Below are 14,418 nucleotides of genomic sequence, written 5' to 3'. Positions count from 1 at the left end.
ATCATCCTGTTTAGTCCTCTTGTTCCTCTAGGATTGTGGGGTGTTTGATCCTTCCTTGACCTTAAGCTGCTCTTTCAGAGATGGAAATCTTGCTTCTGAACTTCAAACTCATGGCTTTTGCTTTCTAATTAATGACAGTTCCACCCCATCCCCACCCCATCCCCGGTTCTGCTTCCTCACTGGTCTTTCCTGGAAAGAAAAGAAAAGAAAAGAAAGGAAAAAATGAATTAAGAAGGAAGTGAGGGAGAAAAAAATAAAGGAAAGGGAGAGAAGGAATGAGCGAAATGAAAGAGAGAAGGAGAGAAGTAAAATAACAGGAAAAAATAAAATTAAGAAGAATGTTGAGAGTTCATTTCAGATGTTCTTCCTCTTTTCCGTGAAGTTGGAGAGGAAATCAATTGCTGAGATAAAGGGGCAAGAAGATTTGGGCTCGAGTGGAGTGCAAAAGTCTTGGGAAACCTGATGAGAAGAACAGCGTAGATTGAGAATCAGTGATGAGTCACAGTACTGGCATTTCTTCAGACAATGCACAATTACAGAGCACCTGTGATGTCTTATGTCCCATGCTGGGACTGACTAAGACCAGTATATATGACAAATAATACAAATCCATTACTTTATATCAGTACTTACATTTTAGTTTTTTGGCCAAATTACCTCAAAATACATATAAATAATACCATTAACCTAAAATACAAAAGCACTCATATAAAAGCAAAAAATATGTTAAATTATTTAAACCTTGAAAGTAAGTATTCCTTCATAGCATATAGCTGCCACCTGTGCCAGAATCTATTATTTCATTATATTGTTGTCCAGTTAAGAGAAAAGTACCTCTGGCAATATCACTTTCTTTATTATTTTTGCCAATGTTATCTGGAAAGAAAGATATTGAGTCATTGTCCCAAAGTAGAAAAACAAAAAATACCTGCTGTGGTTTGCTCAGAGATTTACAGTACATTTTAAAGTAAAGTGCAATTTTATATCTACAGTCCTTTGACCTCATTCCTAAGAACTTTTAGGCCTATGCAAAAGCCTTAATCTAATGATTCAGGTTTTAAATTCAATCACAATCTTAACATTCTTCTTTTGTACATTTCCTTAGCACTTTATCAGTTTTTCCTAAGAAAAAGAGCAACATTGTATGTCAAAATTACTATGTTCTTTGGACCTTGTGAGAAGTTAATTATGCAACTATAAACATGAACATAATAGGTAACAGGGCGGATTTGACATCTGACAGACTTGAAATAGAATTTTTTTTTTGCTGTCACTTATTAGCTGTGACCTCATAGAAGCTATCTAAGCTCATTATATTTTAGTTTCTGTTATCAAAGTGGGGAAAATGGAGCAATGTAAGAATGAAATGAATTAATAGAGAGCTCATAAAACAGTACCTGGCAATGGCAAGAACTCGATAAACGTTGATAATTTATACTGAATATTTTCCTTTCTGTTAGTTTGTTATAAACTGTCCATTTTATGGATCACCTTTCTATATTCAGAAGGTTCCTGACCTAAAAACCCTTAGTGGGAGACAGAGTTCATTTTCCTATGTGAAGGCTTAAAAGGCAAGTTTTTGTGATGCTTGCCTGTCTAGTCCAGCTTGCACTTAAGCTTGGAAACCAGGCATATATAGCCTACACTTTGAGTTATGAGATAATGCTGCAAAGAAATATACACAGAAGTGAATCTGTTTGGCGAAAGACAAAAACAACTGTAACAGTGACAACCACCTTCCATGGTCAACAGTAGAAGGCATCCAACAGTGACATCCAAAATTATTAGTAGTGTCTCCTGTGGCTTTGAATGTGTTTCAGCAGTAGAAAGAGTGGCACAAAGAGTGGCAAATGCATAGGTTATGATTTGGGTTTCTGCTCTGGCTGTGTGGCTTCTGAGTCACGTTCTCCAACCCCACCAGAATTTCTTTCAAAATGTTTTTTTGTGTCGAATCAGCCATTATTAGCCTTTGTTGCTTTCAATGAAGATCCCTGATTAATATAAATCAGGACCAGAAGTGTTTGCAAGCAACAAGCCTAAGGGAAAATTGGGGTGCTGAGGTGCATATGGGTTGAGAAGTCTGGGATTTGTTAACTGACCTAAAAGTAGAAAAATTCTAATGAATATTAAAGAATAGAACTTTGTAGTCAACGTCATGTGGTATCCAAGCCACTAATTAAATTATCCCCTGTGGTTATCTACTATGAAATAACCATTCAAAGAAAGGCTGTGAGAGACCAATGGCTGTTACAGTGTAGTGTGAAGGGCAATTCAATGAGTATGAAAGATTTTTTTTTTCCTAAATATATGGACATTATTCCAAAATTCATGGCTTAAGGCAGATTGTAAGTAAGAGAATTTCTATGAACATGCTAAAAGAAAAACAAAACAAAAAACAAAACAAAAATACTATCATCTTTTGCAGTACAGAGTTAAGATACCAAAAACAAAACATAAGTTTGAGTTTGTGTACTGCTGAATTATGTTGGGTGAGTTCATAGCTTTTACTTTTATTAGTACATGGATTACAACACAAAACATCCAGACACAAAGATAGATAGGTTTTGGTTTTCAGTACAGAGTAACACAGACAACCTAAACATAGTTTAGTCACCCAAATGAACCTATCTTTGTTCATTAGGATTATATTTGTCTGCAAGTAACCAAAGTCCCACTAGTGTGGCTTAAATAAGCAAGCATTCATGTTGCACCTGTACCAGGAAGTCTGGAGGTAAGCAGTGGTCCGTGAGTTCAACAGTTCTATGCTGTCAGAGGCTACAGCTCTGTCTTTCTCTTTGCCATTCTCTCATGTCAGAGGATGGCCACTGCAATTCCTGCCTCTATGTTCATGTTCAAGACAGGGTAAAGTGAAAGAAAAAAGGCTAAGTCTGCATCCTATTTTCCCTTTTATCAAGAAAGCAAACTTTCCAAGAAATACCATCAAAATGACACTCTTCTAAGGTGCCATTGCTAAAACTGAGTCACGTGTGTGTCCACCCTGATAATAAGATAGTACAGGGAAAAAATAGGGAAGGTTTGTCATAATGTGTAATTCACTTGGGCTGGACACATCGCTCCCTGAATTAAAGTGAGGATGTTAGAAAGGATGATATGGGGAATGAATATTAAGTAGGCAACTAATAAGATCTGCCACATCATCCCATAGATATTTTGCCAGATGCTAAGTATACGATTGAAATACATGCATGAGGAGTCATGTAAAAATTATGCATGAATTGCTAAAATTTTTTGCACCAAAATAAACTTGTACTAACTTGTTATAACATGTCTGAACAGGATCCAGCTTGAGGCACAAAGAGGGATAAAACATCAGTTTGAAAGGGCCCCTATCAGAAATTGAAGCAAGACCATCAAAGTTATGTTGAAGCTTGGGTGAAAGAATGGTGAAATCATTTGTGCTTTACAAAAAGTTTATGGGGACCATGCCCCAAAGAAATCAGCAGTTTATAAATTGATAACTTGTTTTAATAAGGAATGAGACAATATTGATGTTTGTGAAGACACAACAGCAGAACATCCACATCAATTTGTGAGAAAAAATTTTATCTTGTTCATTCTCTAACTGAAGAGGACTGGTGATTAACAGCAGAAACAATAGCCAGCACCATAAACATCTCATCTGGTTCAGCTTGCACAATTCTGACTGAAAAATTACAGTTGAGCAAACTTTCCGCTCGATGGGTGCCAAAACGGTTGCACCCATATCAGCTGCAAGCAAAAGCAAATTTTTCAAGAAGTGGGATCAAGATTCTGGAGCAATTCTTCGAAGAATTGTGATGGGAGATGACACATGGCTTAACCATTATAATCCTGAAGAGAAAGAACAATCAAAGCCATGGCTACCAAGCAGTGGCAGTGGTCCAGTCAAAGCAAAAGTCAACTGGTCAAGAGCAAAGGTTGCACCCACAAGATGCACAAAATGCTGAAGGCATTTTGCATGTTGACTTTCTGGAGGACCAAAGAACAATAGCATCTGCTATTGTATAAGAGTGTTTTCAGAAAGTTAGCCAAAGCTTTAGCAGAAACACACCTGGGAAAGCTTCACCAGAGTCCTCCACCATGACAAAGCTCCTGCTCACTTCTCTCATCAAGCACCTTTGCAAGAGTTTTTATGGGAAATCATTAGGCATCCATCTTACAGTCCTGATTTGGTTCCTTCTGACTTCTTTTTGTTTACTAATCTTAAAAGCTTTTTAAAGGGTACCCGTTTTTCTTCAGCTAATAATGTAAAAAAGACTGCACCAACATGATTAAATTCCCTGGATTCTCAGTTCTTTAGGGATGGACTAAATGGTTGGTATCATTGCTTACAAAAGTTTCTTGAACTTGATGGTGCTTAGTTTGAGAAATAAAGTTTATATTTCTTATTTTTATACTTTAATTCCATTTTCCATGATTTTTTTGAAGTACTCTTATATTGAACAACTAGCAGCATCTTTATTTACCAATCTGAACCATGGAGTAAAAGTTACTATGTTAGGGAGGGCCAAATGGAATCTGAAGAGCTTTTCTTTCCTAGCAGGATAATAAATTGAAAGCAATACCTTATCCATAAAGAAATTAATACCTCACCAAAGACTTGAAAGAACTCCAGGTAGCCCATCAAGCACTGTGCTTCCTTTTTAGTATTGAAAGGTGTAAGATAACATAATTTGCCCTGTCCTCTGGAAAGGACATACTGGCATGCCTCAGACCACTGACCACCGCCCCTCCACCTCCAAATTTTACTGATATGGTAGACTCTGAATTTTCATAGAATATATTTTCTCCTTCTGGAGCTCATTTGACTTACCAAGGCTTCCAATGTAGTTGTCTTTTATTGCTTATCTGGCCCCTTTAACATGATGTCATTGATATATATGCTATTCTGTGGAATGTCCAGATGCTCCAGGTCCCCTCAAGCTATATTGTGAGTGTGTGAAAGACAGATAACACAGATGAGGGACAAGATTTTAAGTATATATGCCAAGAAGCAGATCGGAGTCCTCACCTGTTCTTTAGGTTTGAGAACCTGATGAACACAATGTGTGTGTGTTTTTGCAAAGACAGCTCCAACTCCAACTCCAACTCCAACACAGAAATTGATTTATTTCTAACCTTTTTTTTTATAAGATGGTTATTTGGGCTTTGTGTTATCATTTCTAAAGAAAAACATATTGTATTTCTAACTAATTAAGAATAATTACTAGGTTACTAGGCCTGCTCTTTATCAGGCCAACTTAATCAGACTATAAAGTAGGTACATATGACTGCACTAATGTGGATTTTAGGTCCTGTGAATAGGAAGCCATGAAACACAATGGGAAAAAGAAAGAAGAGGCCTTTTCCTGTCTTTAGGACTTTAGGAAAAAAACTAAAACCAAACTCTTTTTGTCCTACTTACTGATCCCCTTGCACATCTACTTCCCTGTCTAAAGTTAATTTGCTAACCTAGTCACTGAAGTGTAGCACTGATCCAGCTTCACTGCAAGATCCAAAGAGATCCACGTCCAAAACTATCTACCTCTTTTTAATTAACTTATCAAACTAAAAAGCTTCTCTGCACAGCAAAGGAAACAATCAACAGAGTGAAAAGACAACCTACACTAATATTTTTATCATTGTATTTGCATGTGAATGTGAGGGTGCTTTCTATTTGCGTTGATGAAGCATCATGTTGGTAGCCTGGCTCTACCAACAGGTTTGCTCCCAAGATTGGTTCTCCAACCTCTTCGGATTTCTACAGCTTCTTCTCCATTTCTAAACACTTAATGATTCAAAAAACTTTAAGGTTCTTCTGGATGTTCTTTTGGTGGCAGAGGTTGGCTTCTGAGAATGGAAAGAATGGGTAAATATAGATGTTTCTACTTTGGGATTATCTGTAAATTGGGTATTGGTGAAACTGAGTCCTGTTAAAATAAGCATTATTTTTTCATTAAGCAGATACTGTCATCAGAGAGTACAATAGTTTTATTCAGGGACACCTGAGGCATTAGGATTTCCAAGAAAGAGTACTAGGGACCACTGTAGGGGGAAATGAGAGAAAAGGAGAGAGAGCTGTTGAGTGGACAGGGCTCCAGCTCTCTTCTCTCCCACAATGCCTTCTCCACACCAACTATACATGGGCACTTCATTCTGAGCAATTTACTGGTTATATATATTAGAATTTCATCTAATTTTATGTGAAGAAAGGTTCTATTGCTTAAAGACTTTTGCAAAGCACTAGATAAGATAATGCTTAATGTCCTTTCTGAATATGAAATTCAATGACTCGATGCTTACAAACTCACCACTTATTAAATCTTAACTTTTTTGAAATTTGTGAAATATATTGTTTGTATTAAAAGTCTTTGGTGAATTTGAGAGAAATTAAATAAAATGTATTAGAAGTTTGAATATAAATTAAAAAAATTAAAAATTAATAATAGATAAGTACATTAAATTTTACAGCAAAAAAAAAAAAGTCTTTTTAAAAAAAATCCTTCCAAGGCTTTATATGTTAAAACAGCATTTTAACATTTTATGTTTTTACATTTTAACCTATTCCAGCATTTCCTAGCAACGTGAACTGGGAAAAATGTCTTAATCTCCTTATTCTTCAATTTCCTCACCTATAAAATGGAGAAAGTAATAGTATCTATTTAGTAGTAATGAAAAAAATCATAAAACATTTAAAAGCTTTAGGAGAGCGACTGGAACCTAGTAAGCACTCAATATAAATTATAATTTTTATTATTGTTTATATTGCAATCATCAACTCTATATTACTTTTGACCACTGAAAATTTGAATAACTAATTTATGCAACTGCAGAAAAAAAAAATTAGGACATCTAGAATGCTTGAAGTAGAAACGCAAAAAGGAAAACAGATGGGCAGTATCCAGAAAGAAAATTTTGCTCGGTATTGCTCATCTGCTTCTCTCTGCCTGCATGCTTCTCAGTAATATAAATTTTCAAACAGCCAAGTAATATAATCCTCAATCTAGTTTAATTTGTGTTTGCACTTCATTGGCTGCTGGCAAGGGAATGGTTAGATTCAGATTTGATGATAATTCTGCATAGTCCTCATGTTTATCCCATGAGAGGCAAAGCTGTACAAAAGATTAAAATTAGTAGGAGGCAATTATTCTCTTTATTAATCAATTCTAGACATATTTGTCAGCTTTTCTCCTGCAACAAAGTACTATACAAATAAAAGTGGTAGAGACTCTTTTCAAGTGTTATTTTAGTTGAAAGCATCAAGCTCTCTTTAGTAGGCCATAACCTTCTTTGCCTAAGAACGTGTTAAGATTAGTGTTTTTCATTTGAAAAATTACATGGTTTTCTAAAAGCACCCTCATTATTCATTCTATTACTTTAGAGTATGCTTATTCACAGTAAATATGAATAGAACCTTATTTGATTCAGGAAATAAAGAATAATGTATTTTTCTCCTAATGGAAAAAAGTTAGTGTTGTTTTTATTTCTTTTAATAAATAGACATTCATATAGATCCAGATCAGAAATCAGATCATTGTTTTTTAAAGGCAAGACTAAAATAAAGTTTCTATATTTAGTAATTGGTTATCAGTCTTCACAGAAATAAAAAACAGCTCACGATTAAGTCTACATATTATTAGACCAGATGATCGTCTTCCTGTCTTATTAAGTCAATTCAAGCAAGCACTTAGGGATGAAAACTAAAAAAGAGTAATTTTTTGCTTACTTTTAATCTGGAAGAGGAAGTAGTCTGAAGACTTTTTCTTTCTTTTGTGGATGATTCATGGTATCTGTAGGGACAGGAATGTTCTACTGCAGTTAACACTCACAAACTCTCAAGGTCTTATGAAAGCAAATGATTATATCTCATTTATACTACATGTCATTTTAGAGTGGCAGGAGGGAGGCCTAGGCCAGTGGTGCTGCCTTCTCTGGACCATTGCTAGTCCCCATGACAGAGTGGGAAGGAAGCATGGTGAAGCACACAGAAGTGACAAATACCACATTTCTTCTTTCACTGGCCAAAGCAAGTCACACAGTGAGCCCAAGATCGACATAGAGAGGAACTGAAATCTCTCCACTGGTAAGATCAATGAATACCTCTTGCAGCACTCATCATGAATATAACCAAAAGATATGTAATCAAATCCCCTGCAGACCTGCATCTGGAATGTCCCAGGAGAGAGGAATTTAGTTGTGTTAGGTTGGTTGTTTCTTGAGGGTAAGAAGAGAGAGAAAAGAACACATAAGAAGTAAAAAAGTTAAAACTGACCTTTTATCCTGAGTGTAATCTCTAGCCATTTCCAAATTACTCTGGTTAAGAGTATTTTGAGATTATATGTCCTGACACGAACAGGGTACTCGAATTTTATCATGGCAATTTGCTCACTAACTTAAATTAAGAGAGTCTGTCAAATCATTTTCTTGCTCAATATCTCTTTTGATGTAAGCGTTCTTTCAGTTGAAAATTTCTGTAGCACTACACTAGTTAAGATAAATCTACAAATACTCTGTAATTCTTTCCATATTCTTTTTTTATAATTTTTGCCTCCATGTAGATCATGGATACATTCTGATCCTAATTAAATTATGATATGATGTAAGGTAAAATAGGATGGTGAGACATTTGGATTCTAAAGAATCTTATTTGACCCTTAAAATATAAATTTCAATTCTATTTTTCTCCTTCAGAGGAGTGCTGATTCAGGGAACCATTCTATATTCTTAAACCTCTAAGTCAAGGTTAATGATGCATTTTATATTTCCTATAAGGGCTTTAGTTTATCTATTTCAGAAGTTATGTAAAAAATCTGAAAGAAGCACATTTCCTTTAAAACAGTAGAAGCCGTTTTAAAGTATGTCTTAGCAATTATATTAATAACTATGAGTTTATTAATTATCCTTTGAAATGTTTTCATCTCTTTGTGGTAGACTTTCCCTAATTACAATTTAAATCTCTACTGACTTTTCCGATACACACCTGCTTTTCTCAGTTTCCTGTCTTTTCTCCTTGAGACAAGTAAATTACCTGGTTGATGAATTGGGGACTAGGAATTGGGCATGTGAAGATGTGTCTTTTCTATTTTTGGTAATTGCCTGCTTGCTCAGGTCCCCCACTCCATGAATAAGCTTTATTTGCATAGGGCTCCACGGGTAGGTGGGGAGGGGGTGCTTGTAGTTTCCCGGAGTTGACTGCAAGTGGGTGGATAAGTGTCTAACTCTTGGGGGGGTGGTATTGGGAAGCTCTCTTGGTTATCAAATTAAGCTACATTCCCCAACAATACTATGGTACATACTAATTTTTGATTTCTCCTCTGCCTGGCTTCTTTTAATTGACTCTGAATTCAGGCAAGGAAAGTTTATTCTTTTTCAGACCCTAACCATTTATCCCTCCTCTCACCAGCCCCATCCTTGCTCACTGCTACAGATTAACTGCTCTAAGCACCTTGCTGTTCTGTCCAACTTTGCTGTTACACTTTACCAGATTTAATTGCAATTGCTGGGGGGTGGGGCTGGAAATTTATATTTTCAGAAAACTCTACATATTTTTGATGTAGTAAAGATATTGACTTATATCAGTTATATGTGTTGCATATGTTTTTCAAGTTTGTGTTCACCTTTCCTTTATGATTTTTGGCATAATAAAGGTTGAAATGTACTATTCATCTTTATCTTTTTCCATTTCTCTCTTCCTATATTCCAAGAGCTGAACATTTTCTTGTAGATTTTTTAGTGTTTTAATTTAGAGTAGGTTATTTAAAAATCACTAAGTGAACACATGCATATTGTTAAAAAAGTCTTAAATTGTACAGAAACATATTTACTAAAACATAAAAATTCTCCAAAACACTTCCGTCCTTATATGCAATGATTGGAAACCATTTAGTACATGCAGATATAGTTTTATATTTTTAATTTTAATGTAAAAATACATATTGCTTAGTAACATTTAAACAATATACCTTGGTGAAATTGTCCTGCCTATAGATCTACTTACTTCGGTATGTAGTATGGCATGGTATTCTATAGAAAGGACAGATCATAGTTTATTTAACCACTCCCCAACTGATAGATTTTAAGTTTTCTTATTTATTTATTTATTAATTTATTACAAATATTCATGAGATACAAAACTGATTGTCCCCCCTCCTGTCCATGATGTGGGGGCCAGATTTATACTCAGTGCATATCCATTACCAGAAATTACTTTTGTACCCTTTGTCCCCTCCCAATTGTTCCCCAACCTCCCTCCCCTTCCCCCCTCTCCCCTCAACTCCAATTTGTAGACCTAGAAATGTTCCCTCCCTCTGTTGGATCACGGCACTACTGTAGTTTTTCTTTCCTGCCTTCCTTTCTCTCTTAGCTCCCACATATGAGTGAGCGCATGTGGTATTTATCGCTCTGTGCTTTGCTTGTTTCACTCAACATAAGTTTCTCCAGTTTCATCCATGTTGTTGCAAATGGGAGTATTTCATTCTTTTTTATGGCACAGTAGTATTCCATAGTTTATATAGACCACAGTTTCCTTATTCAATCATCTATTGATGGACATTTAGGTTGGTTTCATATCTTGGCTATTGTAAACAGAGCTGCAATAAACATGGGAGTGCAGGTATCTCTTTGACATAATGATTTTCATTCCTCTGGATATATACCCAGAAGAGGAATTGCTGGATCATATGGAAGACCTCTCTGTAGTTGTTTGAGAAAACTCCAAATTATTTTCCAAAGTGGTTGTACTAATTTATAGTCCCACCAACAGTGCAGTAGTGTTCCCTTCTCTCCACGCCCTCACCAGCATTTGTTATTCACTGTCTTTTTGATCATAGCCAGTCTAATTGGAGTGAGGTGATATCTCAATGTGGTTTCAATTTGCATTTCCCTGATGACTAGTGATGTTGAGCATTTTTCATATATCTGTTGGCCATTTGTATGTGTTCCTTTGAAAAATGTCTATTCAGCGCTGTTGCCCATTTATTAATTGGATCATTTTTTTTTTTTTACTGTATAATTACTTGAGTTCCATGTATATTCTGGATATTAGTCCTTTTTGGGATGCATAGTTGGCAAAAGTTTTCTCCCACTCTGTAGGTTGTCTTTTCACTCTGTTGATGTTTCTTTTGCTGTGCAGAAACTTTTTAGTTTGATATAGTTCCATTTGTTTATTTTTTCTTTTGCTACTTGTGCTTTCGGGCTCATGTTCATAAAGCCTGTGCTCAGACCTAACTATATTTTCACCTATGTTTTCCCTTAGTAATTTTACAGTTTTGGGTCTTATACGTAGGTCTTTAATTCATTTTGAGTTGATTTTAGTGTATGGTGAGAGGTGCCTATCTGGTTTCATTCTTCTGCATATTGATATCCAGTTTTTCCAGCATGACTTGTTGAAGAGGCAATCTTTTCCCCAATGTAAATTTTTATTTCCTTTGTCTAATATCAGGTGGCTATAAGCCTGAGGAGTGATTTCTGGGTTCTCTATTCTACTCCACTGGTCTGAATGTCCATTTTTATACCAGTACCATGCTGTTTTGATTACAACAGCTTTGTAGTATAATTTGAAATCAGGCAGAGTTATGCCTCCCGCTTTGTTTTTTTTGCTCAGTATTGCTTTGGCTATTCGGGGTCTTTTCTTTTTCCATATGAAAGTTAAGATTATTTTTTCCATTTCTGTGAAGAATATCATTGGTGTTTTGATGGGGATTGCATTGAATCTGTAGATCACTTTGGGTAGTATAGACATTTTCACAATGTTAATTCTTCCAATACAAGAGCATGGAATATCTTTCTACCTTTTTGAGACTTCTTTAATTTCTTGCAGAAGTGGTTTGTAATTCTCATTGTAGAGGTCTTTCACCTCCTTGGTTAAATTGATCCCTAGGTATCATATTTTTTTTTTGGTGACAATTGTAAATGGGCTTACTTTCTTTATTTCTCTTTCTGTTAATTCATTATTTGAGTATATAAATGCTACTGATTTGGGGGCATTTATTTTTATCCTGCAGCATTACTGAAGTTATTAAGCAGCTCTAGGAGTTTTTTGATAGAGTCTTTAGGTTTTTCTATATATGGTATCATGTCATCTGCAAATAGAGAAAGTTTGACTTCATCTTTTCCAATCTGGATTCCCTGTATTTCTTTCTCTTGCCTGATTGCTCTAGCTAGTACCTCCAGTACTATGTTGAATAGAAGTGGCAAGAGTGGACATCCTTGACTAGTTCCTGTCCTTAAAGGGAAGGTCTTCAATTTTTCCCCATACAAAGTAATACTGGTGGTGGGCTTGTCATAAATGGCTTTTATTCTGTTGAGATACTTTCCTTCTATACCTAATTTGTTGAGAGTCTTTATCATGAAGGAATGTTGAATTTTGTCAAATACTTTTTCAGCATCTATTGAGATGATCTTCAAGAGACCAACCTCACCTGTAAAGACACCCATAGACTAAAAGTGAAGGGATGGAAAAAGATATACCATGCAAATGGAAACCAAAAACGAGCAGGAGTAGCTATTCTTATATCAGACAAAATAGACTTTAACCCCAAAAAACATTAAAAAAGACAAAGAAGGCCATTATATTATGATAAAGGGAACTATCCAGCTAGAAGACATAACAATCATAAACATGTATGCACCCAATACTGGAGCACCCAGATATATTAAGTAAACACTCTTAGACCTAATGAAGGAGATAGGACCTAATACATTAATAGTGGGTGATCTGAACACCCCTTTCTCAGTATGGGACAGGACTTCAGACAACAAGTCAACAAAGAGACACAGGATTTAATCTACACCCTAGACCAACTGGACTTGGCAGATATATACAGAACATTTAACACAACAGCTAAAGAATACACTTTCTTCTTATCAGCTCATGGTACATTCTCCAGGATAGACTACATATTAGGTCACAAATCTAGTCTCAGCAAATTTAAAAAAATTGAAATCATTCCAACAATCTTTGCAGACCACAATGGACTAAAACTGGAGATAAACAATAAGCAAATCACTGGAAGCTATAAAAATACATGGAAAATAAATAATAGGCTCCTGAATGACCTATGGTTCCAAGAAGAAATTAAACAGGAAATCAAAAAATTTCTAGAAACTAGTGAAAATAAAGATACATCATACCAAAACTTGTGGGATACTGCAAAGACAGTACTAAGAGGCAAACTTACTGTAGTAAATGCTTATATCAAAAAAATGGAGGGCCGGCCCCGTGGCGCACTCGGGAGAGTGCGGCACTGGGAGCGCAGCGACGCTTCCGCCACGGGTTTGGATCCTATATAGGACTGGCCGGTGTGCTCACTGGCTGAGCGCGGCGCGGGTGACACCACACCAAGGGTTGTGATCCCCTTACTGGTCACGAAAAAAGACAAAAAAAAAAAAAAAAGACTCCAAATAAACGACCCTAATGCTATACCTCAAAGAACTTGAAAAACAACAATCCAAACCTAAAGGTGGTAGGCGAAAAGAAATAATTAAGATCAGAGCAGAACTAAATGAAACAGAGATCCAAAAAGCAATAGAAAAGATCAACAAAACTAAAAGTTGTTTTTTCAAGAAGATAAACAAAATAGACACATCATTAGCTAGATTAACAAGAAACAGGAGAGAGAAGACCCAAGTAACAAAAATTAGAAATGAAGGGCCGGCCCGGTGGCGCACTGCTACAGTGCGCCACTTGTGAGCGCGGTGGCGCTCCCGCCGAGGGTTCGGATCCCACGTACAGACCTGCCGCTCACTGGCTGAGCGAGGTGCGGGTGCGACACGGAGGGTTGCGATTCCGTTGCCGGTCCCGGTCCGGTACGGGTGCAACACTGAGGGTTGCAATCCATTGCCGGACACGAAAAAAGACAAAAAGGAAAAAAAAAATTAGAAATGAAAAGGGAGACATTACAACTGATACCACAGCAATACAAAGAATCATTAGAGACTATTATAAACAACTGTATGACAACAAATTTGAAAATCTGGAAGATATGGATAAGTTTTAGACACATAAATTACCAAGACTGAACCAAGAAGAGATAGAAATCCTGAACAGACCAATAACAATCAAGGAGATTGAAGCAGTATTTAGCAATCTTCCAACAAAAAAAAAGTCTGGGTCCGGATGGCTTTACAGCTGAATTCTATCAAACTTTTAAAGAGGGGTTAATACCAATTCTCATGAAACTGTTCCAAACAATTGAAACAGATGCTGCTCTCTCAAACTCATTCTATGAGGCCAACATAACTCTGATACCAAAACCAAATAAAAACACAACAAAAAAAGAAAATTACAGTCCGATATTCTTGATGAACCTAGATGCTAAAACCCCCAACAAAATATTAGCAATCAGAATACAGCAACATATTAAAAAAAAATTATACACTTTGAGCAAGTGGGACTTTAGGCTTTCAATTACTTACTATTAAAAGCATTCCTGCGGTAAC

The sequence above is a fragment of the Galeopterus variegatus genome, unplaced genomic scaffold, assembly GCF_000696425.1.
Source record: "Galeopterus variegatus unplaced genomic scaffold, G_variegatus-3.0.2 Scaffold68, whole genome shotgun sequence".
NCBI lineage: Eukaryota > Metazoa > Chordata > Mammalia > Dermoptera > Cynocephalidae > Galeopterus > Galeopterus variegatus.
This window is presented reverse-complemented; position numbering follows the sequence as displayed.